The 15,822-nt window shown below is 41.4% G+C and overlaps 1 protein-coding gene across 2 annotated transcripts in view; it reads right to left on the bottom strand.

The window, feature by feature from the left end:
• The window catches only part of Adk (adenosine kinase), a 400,940-nt gene that overhangs the window by 94,335 nt on the left and 290,783 nt on the right, over window positions 1-15,822 (bottom strand). The gene's annotated exons all lie outside the window — the stretch shown is intronic.

Here is a 15,822-nt window from a genome sequence, read left to right as displayed (position 1 = left end):
GCACACAAGTTCTTACTTAAATAAAGCAGAATTAATGGAATTGATATTTAACTAAAACTACAATCTGTTCATGCTCATTTCAATCATTTGTAACCAGTTATTATAGAAATACAATTTCTGCATATTGGTCTGAAATCATTAGAACTTTCCAAACTCAGGTATTATGAGAAAGGTTTTCCTTTTTGTTTTTGTGGTTACCTAGGATTTTCTACGCAGATGGGGATGACCATTGACCTACATTACTATCATAGCTTACGACCTTGACCCTTCTACATCCTGTGCTGCACTCCAAGACAATGGGCCCAAGTTAGAGCTACCATCTGCTTGTTACGTCCTGCACCTGCACCTCAGACATGAGGGGTCCTGGGTATAAGCTGAAATGGAAAGGGGAAGGAAGGCTCAGGTTAGACCCTCAGACAGCAGCCCACTCATCTGAAACACTAGTCCAATAACACTGCTTTGTTGTTACAGACAGCAGAAGACTCAAGGGTTTGGCAGTGTGGCTTCACTGGGAGCAATCTCCATGATCCTTACCCCAGACCTGGAGAGGAAGATACCCAGGGAGAATAGGGCGCTGGATCAATGCCTCTTTTTCACATCATTCTCCTTTATCAGAAAAATATTAACTCCTAAATATGGATTTAGACAAAGAGCATCTGTTAGGACAAAGGGCTCCAGCTGTTGCAGATCTTAAAATGATAAGAGATGAAAAAAATACCACTCTAGGGTCAAATAGATGACTCTTTTTTTTTTAATATTTTTTATTACATATTTTCCTCAATTACATTTCCAATGCTATCCCAAAAGTCCCCATACCGCCCCCCACTTCCCTACCCACCCATTCCCATTCTTTTGGCCCTGGCATTCCCCTATATTGGGGCATATAAAGTTTGCAAGTCCAATGGGCCTCTCTTTCCAGTGATGGCCGACTAGGCCATCTTTCGATACATATGCAGCTAGAGACAAGAGCTCCGGGGTACTGGTTAGTTCATCATGTTGTTCCAACTATAGGGTTGCAGATCCCTTTAGCTCCTTGGGTACTTTCTCTAGCTTCTCCATTGGGGGCCCTGTGATACATCCAATAGCTGACTGTGAGCATCCACTCCTGTGTTTGCTAGGCCCCGGCATAGTCTCACAAGAGACAGCTATATTTGGGTCCTTTCAGCAAAATCTTGCTAGTGTATGCAATGGTGTCAGCGTTTGGAAGCTGATTATGGGATGGATCCCTGGATATGGCAGTCTCTAGATGGTCCATCCTTTCATCACAGCTCCAAACTTTGTCTCTGTAACTCCTTCCATGGGTGTTTTGTTCCCAATTCTAAGAAGGGACATATTGTCCACACTTTGGTCTTCATTCTTCTTGAGTTTCATGCGTTTAGCAAATTGTATCTTATATCTTGGGTATCCTAAGTTTGGGGCTAATATCCACTTATCAGTGAATACATATTGTGTGAGTTCCTTTGTGATTGTGTTACCTCACTCAAGATGATGCCCTCCAGGTCCATCCATTTGGCTAGGAATTTCATAAATTCATTCTTTGTAATAGCTGAGTAGTACTCCATTGTGTAAATGTACCATAATTTCTGTATCCATTCCTCTGTTGAGGGGCATCTGGGTTCTTTCCAGCTTCTGGCTATTATAAATAGGGCTGCTATGAACATAGTGGAGCATGTGTCCTTCTTACCGGTTGGGACATCTTCTGGATATATGCCCAGGAGAGGTATTGCTGGATCCTCCGGTAGTACTATGTCCAGTTTTCTGAGGAACTGCCAGATCAGAAAATGGAAAGATCTCCCATGCTCATGGATTGGCAGGATCAACATTGTAAAAATGGCTATCTTGTCAAAAGCAATCTACAGATTCAATGCAATCCCCATCAAAATTCCAACTCAATTCTTCAACGAATTAGAAAGTGCAATCTGCAAATTCATCTGGAATAACAAAAAACCTAGGATAGCAAAAACTCTTCTCAAGGATAAAAGAACCTCTGGTGGAATCACCATGCCGGACTTAAAGCTTTACTACAGAGCAATTGTGATAAAAACTGCGTGGTACTGGTATAGTGACAGACAAATAGACCAATGGAATAGAATTGAAGACCCAGAAATGAACCCACACACCTACGGTCACTTGATCTTTGACAAGGGAGTTAAAACCATCCAGTGGAAGAAAGACAGCATTTTCAACAAATGGTGCTGGCACAACTGGTTGTTAACATGTAGAAGAATGCGAATCGATCCATTCCTATCTCCTTGTACTAAGGTCAAGTCTAAGTGGATCAAGGAACTTCACATAAAACCAGAGACACTGAAACTTATAGAGGAGAAAGTGGGGAAAAGCCTTGAAGTTATGGGCACAGGGGAAAAATTCTTGAATAGAACAGCAATGGCTTGTGCTATAAGATCGAGACTTGACAAGTGGGACCTCATGAAACTGCAAAGCTTCTGCAAGGCAAAAGATACCATCAATAAGACAAAAAAACCACCAACAGATTGGGAAAGGATCTTTACCTATCCTAAATCAGATAAGGGACTAATATCCAATATATATATAAAGAACTCAAGAAGGTGGACTCCAGAAAATCAAATAACCCCATTAAAAAATGGGGCTCAGAACTGAACAAAGAATTCTCACCTGAGGAATACTGAATGGCAGAGAAGCACCTGAAAAAATGTTCAACATCCTTAATCATCAGGGAAATGCAAATCAAAACAACCCTGAGATTCCACCTCACACCAGTCATAATGGCTAAGATCAAAAATTCAGGTGACAGCAGATGCTGGCGAGGATGTGGAGAAAGAGGAACACTCCTCCATTGTTGGTGGGATTGCAAGCTTGTACAATAGATGACTCTTAAGGCATGATGACAACACCTCTTGTCCTTTTTTTCTAACCAGAACCTACGTATAACATTTTCTTTATACAAATAGAAAATTCAGACCTCTTATTCTGAGGCATGATGCTTTTTTGAATGGCTTTCTCTGCAGTGACAGGCAACATGGGAAGAGTGTAGGTAGGGCTTAGAGGAAAAAGATACCAAGATCCAGTTTTACAGCCATTTTGCTGTGTAGCAAGCTTTCAGCTCATCTATTAATTCAATTTTGCTCACTTTGGGCTAATACTAATTTTATTGGATTATACTAAAAAAGTGGAAACATTTAACGTAATACTGCAAAGACATTTTGCCTGCTGAATGTAAGTTCTTGGACAGTTCTTAAAAACTAGAAGACCTAGAATACATCCAGTGGCCTAGCTTATCTGAAAGTTGTGGGCTGCAGCAGAGGGCTTCAGGAATCTCTGACTCTGGTACCCAGATCCTTGGACAACCTTTCTTAGAGTATGGGCTTCAGCTAGTGACTTGCTTCTAATAAATGACCAAAGAGATGCAGTGTTTTGTTCATCCTCTTTAGCCCATTTCTTCTCTCTCTATCTTACTCCATTTAAGAAATTCTATACTGTACGGAGCTCATGGAGAGGAAAATGACCATTGTGCAGTGAGCATCAGAGTTTTTACAACAGACATTTCAGCAAGGTGACCAAAACCTGGGGTTACACTCTAGTTAGTCCTATGACAGACTCTTAATCACAGGTACCAAAACTTCAAGCAACATCACAGTGTGGTTGAAGATCAATCACAGGGTAAGCAAATAATGGAAAGAAACTTTGGATACGTGTTTTTAGAACACTTCTGGATAGCTCAGTAAGGTTAACCATGTCTTTCTAACTGGGAAATGGCCTGTACAAAGAATTCCTTTTTCTGGCATCAGGTTTTTCAATTTCCATGTCATATGTTATTCTAGGTTGTGGCACGCTTACCGAGACTACAGTAAGATTTTTAAGTAGTGCTGGAATACTCAGGTGAGAAAGACATTGAGTTAAATAAGTCTAATATCACTGTGAGGTCTGTGACAGCTGTGGCCACGATGAACCTCCAAGTTATACTGGAATTTAGTGATGAATACCTGTTGTTTCTTTTACACATCACGTACGGCAGAATATAAAGACAGATTGTTTAAGATTCTGAATGTTATCTTGTGCTGTTCTTCAGATGATGAACTGCATTTTCCTTGTGCTATCTATAAAATCACTTATACATTTTCATATGCAATTGCATTAGTGCTAGCACTTCAAAAATTTTATTATTACCAATGAGGAAAAGTTTTAGTTTATAAGAACGTGAAGGCTGGAAAGCTGTTAAGAAACATCTGAGCCTGGGAACTACGCTTAAAAAGAAATTTCATTCACAAAAATGTCTGAACTGGCTTTTCGAAGAATATAATGTATAACTTTTTGGAGATTTCCAACCTGTGCTCTGACATTTATTACCATATGCTTCCTGTCTGCAGAATGCTGAATAGAAATATTATTTAACATTTATTGAGTGCCAGAAACTCTGTGGGCCAGTGTGTAACTATAAAGACAGACATGGCCTCTGTCCAACAGTATATAATAAAAACTAGATAGCCAGTATATAAATTATGCCTCTATTAATGAAACCAAAAAAGCATTTAAGAGACAAAACACAAGCCAAAAAATGGGCCTTAGTTCATGAGCTTTAACCCTTTCACAAAGTGAAACTCATTTTCACAAAGCCAACTAATTTCACTGTTTTAAAAGAAAAAAATATTTCATTTTTACCTTGAAACACATTTAAATTGAAGTTAATAGGAATCTCACCATAATTTAAGCCTGATTATCTACCAATGGTAACTTTTAGAACAATGTAAGTGCTTGGGTGTGTATACATGTGCGTGAGTGAGTGTAGGGGCCAGAGTTTGATGTCGGGTGCCTCTCCGTGATGACTCCCTCCACTAACTTTTTGAGACATAAGCAGACTCTCACTGAACTTGAAACTCATCAGTGTGACTAAAATGGCTGTCTAGAGACTCTGGGTTCAGTTTCCATCGCCTACAGCGTGGCTCACGAGAACTCGCAACTCCAGTCCTGGGGGCTTTCTCTTTCCTGGACACTTCAGGAGTCAGGCTCACACATGGTGCAAATACATACATGCAGATAAATACTCATACATACAAGATAAAAATAAACAAATCTTTAAAGAGACAGATGAGAGGACTGCCAGAGAAAAGGCTCTTGGAGGTATAGGTATTTCGTCTCATCTAAAAGGACAGCGTGGGACTCACCATAAAGGCTTAAGCAATCTGATTCCTCACTAAACGCCAACATTTTCCTTTGTCTCAAGTCCTAATAAGAAGTTACTTTCATTTTACAGACAGGAGTGTAAAGGTGTGGAGAGATGAGAGTATGCCTGAGACTGCAGAGGTCACGAGTATGAAGGATGGCACTAGATTTGGGGCTGACAAGATGCATTATTAATCTGCATGTAGGACACCCATGTGCATGTGTATGGATGTGAGGGCTGGGGCATGCCATGGTGCATGTCAGAGGTAGTTTCTGGGATAAAAAATAGGTGAAAACGAGACTTTGCTGATGTCTAAGAGTTTCGTATTGTTCACCCTTTCCTAGGAAACTTTCTCAGACTTGATTGCATATCTTCCTCCACTTCCTGTATTCTGTTTCTTCTCCTTGCCTGCATTTGCTAAGTGTCCTCAAGAAAAGTGACTCAGCTTTTCATCGGTTCCCCCTTTCCATCCAGTGGGATGGGCATTGGTGGGAGGTGGATTTCTCGTACTCTCTTTGTCTGATATCTTCACCAGATATCCTGCTGTGCTTTCTGAGTCCTTTTGACAAGTCCCAAATTCTGCCACATCCAATCTAAACCTTCAAGACCCAGGTTTCCAATCCTTCTGCCTCACAACTAGGCCATGCTTGTACTTATTCTTGCAAGTATGAGTGCTGTAGTCTACCGTCTAGGTACTGGTATGAGTATCATCAGGTTAGAATGTATCCTTGTACACAATCGTAAAGTTTGTCTTTGCATACAGATTTTTTTACTATTCCCTTACATATGCACTATGTGCCAGTCAAACTAGAATGCTTGCTGCTCTCTACCATGCCCTAGGCCCTTTTCCTCCTCCATGCTACCTTGCACATGTAGGCACTAAATGAATTAGAATACCTTCAACCACTCTTGTCAAACTCCTACCCATCCCTCCAGGGTTAGTTCAGCCATCTTTCTCTTACTGGAAAGCATTCCTGCATTGTTCATGAGTGGCTTCTTGCAGTAAGGATTCTGGTCAAGTTATAAAAGCTGCTCAGACTGGCAATCATGAAAACATGGTTATTTGTACAGATAGTTTATCTTTCTTACTGGACTAAATCCCTAGTGCAGAAACTCTTTTTTCCATTTGCACTAAATAGATAATAAACCCCCGTTGACTTCCCAAATGATATGGAAAGCAAAGACAAGTCCCCAAACTGCCACATTACATTGCTATGAGCTCTTGTTCTTTTCTTTTTTAATGTCTTTTTACTTCATGATTCTTATATATATATTTTTAAGACAGGGTATCACTATGTAGCTCAGGCTAGCCTAAATTTGATCATAATCCTGTCTTTGCCTTTCAAGTCACAGGCTTACAGTTTTATTTCTGTCTAAATGAATAAACAAATCAGTTTCTTGAGAACACACAGTACAAAACAGAAAAATGTGCATTAGAATGGGTTTAGCTGGCAAACGCAATGTCTTTGCTAAAAAAGTAAAAGGCCATTTGACTTTTTTATAGCTGTGACTTAGAAGCTTGGAGAGTCGCTGGGTTGCTGTGTTTTGTGAGGGTATTTCTATAACCAGCATTTCCTGCTATACCTATAGCTGTCCTGCTCTTGAAAGCCACTCTGAGGAATTAAGGTATATGGTTTGCTTCCAAGTACAAAATCAGGGGAATAGATTTTTCCATAAGAATGTTAAACTCTGAGTTTGCATTATTATAATTACATTTTCAAGGTTGCATGCAGGCTAGACATTTTGGGCAGACAGTGAACACCAAAGAGAATAAGGATAAAGATTTGTTACAGAGGTAGCAAAACATAACAACACACTGAGCTTGGTGTGGTGGTTTGAACAGGAATGGCTTCATAGGTTCACATATTTGAATGCTTGCTTCCTACTTGGTAGAACTGTTCTGGAAGAATCGATGGCTTTGTTGGAGAGAGTGTGACTGAGGGTGGGTAGTGAGGCTTGAAGAGCTCAAGCCAGGCCGCCCAGTCTCATTCACCCTGCCTCTCACTTGTGGATCAGATGGAATCTCTCAACCACTCACTGCTCCAGTGTCATGTCTGCCACCATACTCCTGACACAAAGTTAGCGAGCCCCTATTTAAATGCTTTCTCATTTTATTTGCCTTGGTCATTGTGCCTCTTCAGAGCAATAGAAGAGTGACTAGGACACAACAGCTTTGTAAAGCCATTTTACTTTGTGTGTGTGCATGTGCATGTGTGGAGCCCAGAGGGCAACACTGCATTTCTTTTCCATTTGCCCCATACCTTATGCTTGAGACAGTCTTTCAGTGGCTGGGACCCTCAGATTCAGTTATACTAGCTGGCCAGCCAGCTCCGGGATCTTCCTAGTCTCCCTCTCCAGTACCAGCATGATAAGAACTTTGCTTGGCTTTGTAAATAGGAATCTGAACTCAGTTCCGCTTGCTTCCACAGGAAACAGTTTACAGACGGAGGCCCCTTACCACTGCTGTGGAGACTGAGTTACCAGTACATTCTCTTTCACAGCGATGGCCTTTACATTCCCACTGCTGGCAGAGGATAGTGATCTACATTTATTTTAAAAAGATGGTAAGGTCAAAAAAAAAAAAAAAAAAAAAAAGAAAGCACAACAAAACAAAGGTATTATTGAAGTAAAAATGATAAACCAAGGCTGGTAGTGCAGCTTAGCAGCTAGTGAGACACTAGTCTAGAAAATGATAAACAGTTCAGGTAGCGAACACTAAGCTTCAAGACCTGTTCTATCTCAGATTTTCAAAAGCATTCCAAATCACTGAGTGTTACCAAAGAAAACTTTCTGAACAGTTGTGGAATGAAATATGAACTCTAAGTAATATCCTCAAAGTAAAATACATCACACCCATACTATTCAGTGAATATTGTACTTAGAGCTAGTGTTGGACATTTGATGAGTACCCCCACTACGCTATCACCGGGACAGAGTTAGCCCTCATGTGATGCTCCACAGGCATGGACAGTGTTAACGTAGACTCTCTTGGCTATAATGACCAGGTGCTTTATTTTTTATTTTCTTGCAGTATCTGTGGTAAGAATAAAGGAAGGTAGCAGTAATCATTTTCCACCTCTTTATGAATTTTAGTAATGGACAAACATATAAGATACCATTTATTTCTAGTTATATGACAGTCTTAAGGGTTCCTTCGATTAAATAAAATAAGAGAAAGAAAATAAAGATGAAAAGTAAAAGTAGGGGTATCGGATTTTTAACTTAAAGGGAAACGACACAGGAAGAGGTTGAAGTCTAGAGGTTGAAGTCTAGAGATGTGAGTGAGGGTACACGTGCACTGTAGGACACATGTCCGAGTAAGGTAAACACGTGGCATGTAGGGTCCATGTGGAGAGAAGAGTGAAAATTCTTCAACAACAGATGAGAAAACATAAACACAAACCATTTTAAGCAATGATACATAAAACCACCAATTTTCATAATATAAACAATGACTTTCAGGTGAAAATCTTTTCTAACTCTGAAATTCAGTGACCATAAAATGGACATTTTTCGGGGGTGGGGTGGGCTTTAACAGTCATAGATAATTAAGGAGGGTCCCCTAAGGAAAAGTCTACAGATTAAGAAATAACTGGCCTATGGTATTAATGAACAGATTTAAACCCTGGTATCTATAAAAGGTAAAATAATATCTTAAAAGATGGCAGGAAAAGACTCATTACTTCTTTCTAGAAATCAAAACACAAGAAACCTTTCTCTTCATTCATGGATTCTTGAAACAAACTCTTGCCAAGAAAAACAAACTGCAAAGTATGGATGCTGGGAAATATGAATCATCACCGGCCTTCAAACTTACGTTTAAGAATTAGGTTGCAGTTTGAAACAATGTACTGACACCGTGAGGTTTAAACACAAGCTCCGTAAGAATCTCTAGCTTCACAGATGGCATCAGAAGTAGAACCGAGAGCCATGTGCTGGAGGGATGCCTTAGGTGACATGAATTGGAAAAAAAAAAAAAAAAAAAGACCAAGGAGGCCAGAGGACAACAGGGGAGAGGGTCACAGGAAAAGGCTGAGGGTAGACACTGTGGCAGTGTGGAGGCAAGTCCTCATAAATTCTACATTGTGCCTTTCTCATTTGATGGGAATCTCAACGCTACAATAAAAGATGGGGCACCTGTCATTTAAGAGGCAGAAATTATTATAGGAGAACTTTGTGCCAGTTCTCGAGAAATTTTAAAACATAGAACTTGGAGCCACATGACTATGACTTACAATTTGCCCTTTATTCCACAATCAATTTGGATTTTATTTAACTGTCGTTTAAAAGTTTTATTCCATTTTAATTTTAATCATATCCACGAATCTGAGAAATAAAACTGCAAGTGAGGTCTTATTACATGCATTGTTATACGTCATGAGAGCCAGGCTTATGCATTTTTCCTGTTAGGAACTCTTTAAAAGTCACAAGAACCACAGGCAGCAATCTTAAACTGTTGGAATCCAGTGTGTTGCTTACTTAGCTGTTAAGGAACAGTCATGCCAATGCTGTTTGCAGGCAAATGCTACAGGCAAATGCTAGGGATATGACACTACTCCAGGAGAATGCAGACACGCTAGCATGCCACGGCACCGGGCAGGCTGTACTGTACGATGGTGATCTCACTCCCATGCCACGGCACCCGGCAGGCTGTACTCTATGACGGTGATCTCACTCCCATGCCACGGCATCGGGCAGGCTGTACTCTACGACGGCATCGGGCAGGCTGTACTCTACGATGGTGATCTCACTCCCATGCCACGGCACCGGGCAGGCTGTACTCTACGATGGTGATCTCACTCCCATGCCACGGCACCGGGCAAGCTGTACTCTATGACGGTGATCTCACTCCCATGCCACGGCACCGGGCAAGCTGTACTCTATGACGGTGATCTCACTCCCATGCCACGGCACCGGGCAAGCTGTACTCTATGACGGTGATCTCACTCCCATGCCACGGCACCGGGCAGGCTGTACTCTACGACGGTGATCTCACTCCCATGCCACGGCACCGGGCAGGCTGTACTCTACGACGGTGATCTCACTCCCATGCCACGGCACCGGGCAGGCGGTACTCTATGACGGTGATCTCACTCCCATGCCACGGCACCGGGCAGGCTGTACTCTATGACGGTGATCTCACTCCCATGCCACGGCACCGGGCAAGCTGTACTCTATGACGGTGATCTCACTCCCATGCCACGGCACCGGGCAAGCTGTACTCTATGACGGTGATCTCACTCCCATGCCTCGGCACCGGGCAAGCTGTACTCTATGACGGTGATCTCACTCCCATGCCACGGCACCGGGCAGGCTGTACTCTACGATGGTGATCTCACTCCCATGCCACGGCACCGGGCAGGCTGTACTCTACGATGGTGATCTCACTCCCATGCCACGGCACCGGGCAAGCTGTACTCTATGACGGTGATCTCACTCCCGTGTCTTTTCTGAATGTGCTTTCCTTTCACCCAGCAGCCTAGCACCTGAGGTTTCTAGAATGATCCTTTAAATAATTTAGAGTCTCACAGATCAATGTCCATTTTTTCTCCATGTTACTAATACTTAGCATTTATTTTTTTCAGGGCTCCTGGGTACAGACAGGGAAGAACAAAAGAGTGAGGAGCCTGTTCAGAGGAGCTGACAGAAAATATCTAGAACAGGAAACTACTTAAGTGTCCAGCTGTGACCAAGATGGCTCTTGTCTTAGAAGTAGCTGAGCCCCTGATTTTAAGAGCTGACATGGTTTAACAGTGGAAGTCTTAGTACAGCCAGTCTGGGTAGAACACAGGGGATAGTGGACAATAATTCATGCAATGCTTTGTGTGAGATCTTTGGTGGGGAGAGAAAGAAAGTACCCCCAAATAGGGAGGTTTCTTAATTAATTTAGCAGGAATGAAATTTAAAATCATGTTTCATTTGAAGAAAATATGTTTCAAGTAACTTTTTAGACATATGTGAAATTAAGAACAGAATTAAAAACAGAAAAAGGCTCCATATAATTAAAAATGATACACAAGTGACCAAGAGTTTGATCTAGCACACTGTATGTATATTGGGAGATGATACCAACATGGTGAGAAAATTCGAGGAATACTACATCTATGGAGGGAGTGAGGGAGGAAAGTCAGTTGGAAATAGCTTGTTGAAAACAAAGATTTCTGTGTTGGGAAGAAAAAGAGTAAAAGCACAAAGCAAAATGTATGAGGATGTAAAGAGAACTGGGGACCAGGGCTCACGGGCCATCACCGAGAATACATGAAGCACTGTTGGTTTTCCTTGGCTTGAAGACATACATAGGCAGCACACAGTACCATCTTTTTTTTTTTTTTTTTTTCCCTTTTCGAGACAGGGTTTCTCTGTATAGCCCTGGCTGTCCTGGAACTCATTCTGTAGACCAGGCTGTCCTGGAACTCAGAAATCCGTCTGCCTCTGCCTCCCTGAGTGCTGGAATTAAAGGTGTGTGCCACCACGCCCGGCAGCCACGCTATCTTTTTAAAGATGGCGCTTTTCTGGGAGATTTCTGACATTCTAGGTTTGACTCAAAGAAGACCTGTTAGAAGGCATGGATGCAGGCAGAGATTGGGGGAACTGGCAAGTAAACAGCTAACTTCTAGATGCTTCTCGGGAAATGATTATACAACAGTACTCAGAGTGTGTGTGTATTCGTGCGTGCGTGCATGCATACATCCATATCCATTATAATATCTATTTTCATCAAAATACCTTTTCTACTCAAATAACACTAAGAATATTTACAAAATAGCAATTTGGAACTCAGACTCAAGAAAGTGTTTGAGGACACTTTGCACAGTCTTCATGGCAGACTTGCCATCCTTTCACCATCCTCGCACTGACCATGTACCAGGAGGGGACCATAGCAGCAGAGTGATTCAGTAGACACGAAGGAGGACTGAGCAGGTTTAGTGATGCAGAGAAACAAGGAATATCTGAGAATTTACATGGAAGCCCAAAGAACTAGTTAGGTTACTAACACTGGATTAACAGGGCAAAAAAGAGTCAGAAGAGAAGTGAGAGCATGTACAAAGGTCACTTGGAGAGAAGAGAGAAAGACACAGTGGCTGGAGAGAGCCGGTGGGAAGATGGAAGTGCAGACACTGAATTTTGGTCCATAAGAAAAACAAGACAAAAGTCAGAAAAACTAAACTAAATACCTCTAATACAACACATGCAAAGAAAAAAACTACTCAACGAGGGTAAAGTAAACACAGAACCTGTGTTCTCTTTGCCCTTGACCTAGTTTACAAGCACCATTTTAACATTATGGAGTAGAAAATAGAATGCAAGTGTACTTGACACAAAAGACACCCATTTGATTTCTTGCCAAAACAGACATTTATTGAAAGCATATGCACTATATTAAAAAGGATCCTAAAGTTTTATGCACCAGATTTGATAAGAGATGTAATTTATATTCTGGCATTTAGCTGGAAGACTAGACTTGTGATGCAGCAACACAATAAGAACTTGATTTTTCCTGTTCTTTATAAGTATGTCACATCTACATGGACATTAACAATCCAGGCTAGCACAAGCTGGGCCACTAATGCAAAACAAAAAAGGTTAGAGGTCAAGGGCAAGGGCAACTAAAGAAAACCAGACTGACACTCAGTGGGAGTGTGTTTGCAAGTACTGTGTTGTATTCAAGCCCTTGAGCCCACTCCTAAACCAGAACCACCAACTCTTTCAACTAGCCGTCATTAATGTCCTACTTCTGTATTAAGTGCTCTATGTAAATATCAGAGAAGGGGATAAAAGGAGGCTCTTAGTCTTCTCAACACTTGCTGGGCCTTATTTCTTTGAATAGCACTCAGTAAGCATCACTGTGTCAGTGAACCAGAGGTAAAGGACAGGCCGCCCTCCCTTAGACATCCCTGGAACAATACTTCAAACCACCAGGATGGGTGTTCACCTATCTCACTTTTTATCATTGCATAGAAGTGCCAGGCTCACAGCAAGTTTTAAATATTCATTTAACTAAGACATGTTTTGAGGAAAACCTAAGGAAGGTAGAGGTATTGTAATGGGCTCAAAAACACCAGACAGAAATAGGCAAGCACACTACAGCCTCATATGTAAGTTCTTCTTAGACTACAACACCATCAAAGGTAAAGTTCCAAGGGAATTCATCAAGAACAACAAGACAGATTCAGGGGAGCCAGGCAAGAGGGAACCGATAACAGTTTGCCACCCATCCATAGAAGACCTCTTTTTTTTATTTAGATTTAAAAAATTATGTGGATTACAGGAAACAAAAACATAAAAGGCAAAGAGCAAGGTCATCAGTTGACAAGAAATTCAGTGAGACGTGTCATAGGTCCACGTGCACACACTCTCCATTCTAGGCAACCGAGATGGTATAGTGTGTATCGGGCTTTCCTGCACACTGTGACTATTCACCAACATCCCGAGTGATCTGAGGATGCGGATAGTCAGGGATGCACTCCACTACCTGAATCAGTCATTTCCCACACCAACCCCTTTTCTCATTTATCTCATCCTGACCTGAAACTGAAAACAAAACAAAAACCGAAAGACCCACATCTTTATGTGCATTGGGGTTTTATCTGCATGTATGTCTGTGAGGGTATCAGACCTTCTAGAGTCTAGTCATGAACTAGAGTAACATGGACCTTCCATGTGGGCCCTGGGTCCACTGGCAGAATAGAAGTGCTCTGAACTGCTGAGCCGTGTCGTCCCAAGCCCTGACCTGAACCTTATCATATAGTTCAAGTTAACCTCAAATTCACAGCATGGCAATCCTGCTTCAGGCTCCCAAGTACTAGGGTGATAGGCCTAGGGCATTAGATCTGTCTCAATCTACTTGTTTTAAATGATTTATTTTCTGCGTATGTATTTCATGTGTATTTTGTCTGTATGTATGCTGTACACATGTGTGTGTGGCTATGCAGTACCTGTGGAGGATAGGAGAGGGCGCTGATGCCCTGGGACTAACATTACAGGTGGTTGTGACCCATGGTGTGAACGCTGGTTATTGAACCTGAATCCTCTGAGCCTCTGGAGAGCAGTCAGGGCTCCTAACAATTGTGCCATCTCTCCAGCCCCTCAATCAGTTATTATTGAATGCCTTCCAACATATTTTGAATCTTCTAAAGAGAGTCAAGCTTAGTCTCCTAAAGCCATCTTAAAAGTTAATTCAATATTCCTATTTTTAGTTTTATATCCTACGTATCCTTGGGGTATTAAGAAAAGAAGCGTCTTTTGGTAGACCTGAATTGGCAAACTTACAGATAACTACTTATTCTACTTATAAATCTGGGCATGTTCAGAATGTTTCATGATTTTTCTTTTTCATTTTACATTCTAGAAATGACTCCAGCTGAGGACTTTCCAAACAGTAAGACTTTCCCTTAACAAACAGCACTGCTACTAAATACATAAATACATGGGTTTTCTTTATACTCTGCTGCTTTTTTACTTTAGGGAAAGAGTCTTTGTACACTTTTGTGTAATAACAATTTGTTTTACTATTTAGCATAGAATGTGATTATAACCTGGAATGTAAATATTCTGAAAAGGATCAGGGGTTCTTTTAAGATAGTATAGTTCATACTTTAAACATGCCCTGTTGCGTTATTCTTGTAAGCATCTAGCAATGAAGCAAGCATGTCAATAGACAGTTTTTGAATTTGGTGACCTGCAGAACAGTATGGAGAACTGTAGCGTGGTGTCTATCTAAGGGAAGTTTTCCACTATGTGGGAAATACTTGTTGCTATGCTTTTTGTGCTAATCCACTGACTTGGAAAGGCTTACACATTCTAGCCGCAATGCTAAAAGGTACACAGATAAATGCATATGTAAGTCACTATCAAATAAAGAGCAAAATGCTTGCTAGCGCTGTCAGCTTTCACTGTGGCTCCCCGGGTTACTTTACTTTAGAGCAACATTCAGAAATGGCTGCTGACCACTGCTACTTTGCTCTGCTGAAACATAGTTGCCAGTATGATTATATCCTTCTTAAGTAGGAATAGGAAAGCCAGGCAGTGGTGGTGCATGCCTTTGATCTCAGCTCTAGTTCGAGGCCAGCCTGGTCTACAGAGTGAGTTCCAGGACAGCCAGGGCTACATGGGAGGCATCATCGCATCATCTAGGACATCTACCAAACTAGGACTTAAATGACTAACTTTTGCAATGAAACAAGCAAATGACTACATTAGAAGGCCCATGAAAGCCACAATTAGTAACTATTCAATAAGATGGTGGCCATAACCTATAACATGCAAAACTGCCACAACCAAACAAATATTATAAGATCCATTTACAAGTATGGCGGTTTGGATGAGACTATCCCCACAGACCCTGACATTGGCATACTGCTTCCCCAGGTGGTGGCACTGTGTGAGAATGCTAATGTGGTCTTGCTAACTGGCTCAGGCTTGCGGGTCCCAAAGCCACAGACCCTTGCTGTTTTGTTCTCTGCTTCCTGCTTTTGGTTCTAGATGTGAGCTCCCAGCTGTTCTACCTGCCACTCTTCCCTGTAGTGATGTTGATGGACTCTTATTCTTCTGAAACCATAAGCCTGAAGAAAGCCTTCACCTTATAAGTTTCCTTGGTCACAGTACTTATCTGGAGACTAGAATACTAAATAATGATACAGGAAAGTATCAAAAATAAAGAAAGTCAAAAGACAAATAAATGT

Source organism: Mus caroli, unplaced genomic scaffold, assembly GCF_978045245.1.
Source record: "Mus caroli unplaced genomic scaffold, Mus_caroli_1 scaffold_12, whole genome shotgun sequence".
Lineage (NCBI taxonomy): Eukaryota > Metazoa > Chordata > Mammalia > Rodentia > Muridae > Mus > Mus caroli.
Note: the sequence above shows the minus strand (reverse complement) of the source record. Positions and strands in the feature narration are given on the sequence as shown.